This window comes from Mus caroli, unplaced genomic scaffold, assembly GCF_978045245.1.
Source record: "Mus caroli unplaced genomic scaffold, Mus_caroli_1 scaffold_3, whole genome shotgun sequence".
NCBI classification, from domain to species: Eukaryota; Metazoa; Chordata; class Mammalia; order Rodentia; family Muridae; genus Mus; species Mus caroli.
Window position 1 is genome coordinate 124,983,873 of NW_028227258.1, and position 3,353 is coordinate 124,987,225.

Here is a 3,353-nt window from a genome sequence, read left to right on the forward strand (position 1 = left end):
ACAGCCACGGATAGTTATAAAAAGAGACCCTTCCTGGAAAAACTAATGGAAGAAAGAAAGAGAGAAAAAAAAGAAAGAAAGAGAGAGAGAGAGAGAGAGAGAGAGAGAGAGAGAGAGAGGAAGAAAGAGAGAGAGAGAAAAAGAAATGGGTGGGAGGGATGGAGTAAGGAAGGAAGGAAGGAAAGGAAATAATAAAATAATTATTGGTAGGAAGGAATGCATGTGTTGACCCCTATGTACACCATTGGTAGAGCATTCAAAGCAAAATATAGACTTTCCTCTAAAAACTAAATCTAGGACTATAGAATGATCCAGCAATTTGTCTTCTATGTATATTAATCCAAAATAAAAAATACCAAAGGGTCAAAAAAATGGCAGCATGTCAAGTACATTACACTATTCACAGCAGCTGAGATACTGAAGCAACCTGCCCATCAGTGAACACAGTGAAGACAGTGTCTGTGGGATGTAGGATGCTATCGAATCCTGTCTAAAGGGAAGCAAATATTGTCTTGTCGCTAGATGCATGAGCATGGAGGCCATACTGCTGAGTGAAATAAAGAAGATACAGAAAGGCAAATCCCTCATGATCTTGCTTGAATGTGGAATTCAAAGCAGACAAATTTGGAGAATGGTAATTGCCGGGGGCTGGGAGGAGCGGGAGTAGAAAGCTGCTTTTCACGGGTGTTAAGGATGTAGTTGTGTAAGATGAACTCTTCATAGAGATATTCCAGCAGCAGGGTGACTCTTGTTAATAATGCCCAGTCCCAACTGTATGCTTGAAATTTGCAGTGAGGAGTTGGAGTCACGGCAGCGTGAACAATCGGGCCGAGCGGAAGCAGACATGTTGCTCTTCGTTGAGGTGACATCTAAAGGCACTGGTTTAAATCTTAATGCCAAAGTATGGCAAGAAATTCCTTCTGGAAATCCGGATGGCACTCCTGTAACTGAACCCTCTTGGCATGAAACTGCAGCCACATATGGATCTCACCCTGAGGGCAATACAGAACTTTCAGAAGATATGTGTAAGGAATATGAAGTAATGTATTCTCCATCTTGTGAAACCACAAGAAATACTGCAGACGTTGAAGAGTCCGCTGATGGGATGATCTTAGGACCTGAAGACCTGAGTTACCAACTATATGATGCTCCTGGAGAAAGCAGTTCAGCAATTTCTACAGAAGATTTAAAAGAATGTCTGAAAAAACAATTGGAATTATTTTTCTCACGAGAAAATTTATCAAAGGACCTTTACTTGATATCTCAAATGGATAGTGATCAGTTCGTCCCAATATGGACAATTGCCAACATGGAAGAAATAAAAAAATTGACTACAAATACAGATTTAATTCTTGAAGTATTGAGATCTTCCCCTATGGTACAAGTTGATGAGAAGGGAGAAAAAGTGAGACCAAGTCATAAGCGATGTATTGTGATTCTCAGAGAGATTCCTGAGACAACGCCTGTAGAGGAAGTGAAAGCTTTGTTTAAAAATGAAAACTGCCCCAAAGTGATAAGCTGTGAGTTTGCACACAACAGCAACTGGTACATCACTTTCCAGTCAGACACAGATGCACAGCAGGCTTTTAAAATACTTAAGAGAAGAAGTTAAAACATTTCAGGGCAAGCCAATCATGGCAAGGATAAAAGCCATCAATACATTTTTTGCTAAGAATGGTTATCGATTAATGGATTCTAGTATGTATACTCAACCTATTCAGACTCCTACCCAGTATCCCTCTGCAGTCTTCATGCAACCAGTGTACAATCCTCAGCAGTACTCAATGTATAGTCTTGTGCCTCAGTCTTGGTCTCCAAGTCCTGCACCTTATTTTGAAACACCACTGGCTCCCTTTCCCAATGGTAGTTTTGTGAATGGCTTTAGTTCACCGGGATCTTACAAAACAAATGCTGCTGCTATGAGTATGGGCCGACCATTCCCAAAAAATCGTGTGAAGCCTCATTTTAGGTCATCCAGTGGTTCAGAACACTCAACAGAGGGCTCGGTGTCATTGGGAGATGGACCACTGAGCAGATCTAGTTCAAGGATCTTTCTTTCTGAACGCCATAACCCAACAGTAACAGGGCACCAGGAACAAACTTATCTTCCAAAGGAGGCTCCCATTTTACAGATGGAACAGAGTGGGGACTTCGGAAGAGGCAGGCGAACTCTCTTCAGAGGCCGAAGGCGAAGGGATGATGACAGGATCCCAAGACCGCAACCTGCAGCAACTGAAGCCAAGGCTCCAACTCCGAAGTTTGACTTACTTGCTACAAATTTCCCTCCTTTACCTGGAAGCTCATCGAGAGCGCCAGATGAACTTGGTTTGGAGAATAGAATGTCTGATGTCGTTAAAGGTGTCTACAGAGAAAAGGACGGTGAGGACCTGAGAGTTAGTTGCCCAGTGCCTGCAGAGGACGGACAGACAGACTGCACTTCTGCGCCGCTCAGCATAAGTCCTAGTCCTCCATGTACAGCTGAGCCTCCTGTGTTAAGCACAACTCAGCAAGAGAAGGATCAAATGGAGGACTCTGTTTTTTCAAAGGACATTCTCAACCCAGTAGCTGTGCCAGTGTCTTCTCCAACTGCTACCAAGCCATCAAGGGCAAATACTGCTTCACCTTTGTCAGAAGCCTCCTAAAGAGCCATCTCCAGTTCTCGTACAGCCGCTGCGGGAACTCCGGTCCAATGCAGTATCTCCCACCAGAAATGAAGAGAACGGAGCTCCCGAGAAGCCGCATGAGAAACCAGAAACAAGGGCTAGTAAGGATCATTCTGGCTTCCGAGGCAACACCATTCCCAGGGGAGCGGCTGGAAAAATCAGGGAACAGAGACGCCAGTTCAGCCATAGGGCTACACCTCAGGGAGTGACTCGACGAAATGGGAAAGAGCAATGCGTGCCACCCAGATCACCAAAGTAAAAACACAGCCGTACAAAAAGTACTCCGAAGCTTCTCCTCCCACTACACCTGAGCCTCTGTTGAACTGTTTGAGGGGAGGAAGTGGCCAGGAAAGGATGGGAAGTGTGTCCTAGATAGTACGGAGTTTGACTTTGCCAGTAGGAAGAACCCAAAATTCATCTCTAAATGATTTTCAAATGCTGGAGGATTCCAATCAGTATAAATATATATACACACATATATATATAAATATAATTTTTCTATTTTTGTTTTTGATTTTAATTTGCAGGAATTTTCTGCCTGGAATCAATTTTGAGGGTTCAGATTTAGCTTGGGAGAGAAAACAAAAAACATTATACATCCTTCAGTATAGGAGATGAGGGAGTGAGAGAAAATATTTTTTGAAGAAACATTTCTGTAAAAATTAGAAATTACTTTTTAAAATCTATTTA

The 3,353-nt window shown here is 42.7% G+C and overlaps 1 pseudogene; it reads left to right on the forward strand.

Annotated features, from left to right (window-relative positions):
- The first annotated feature begins 844 nt into the window (after positions 1 to 844).
- Positions 845 to 3,051, forward strand: LOC110291121 (la-related protein 4 pseudogene; annotated as a pseudogene).
- Positions 3,052 to 3,353: the final 302 nt, after the last annotated feature.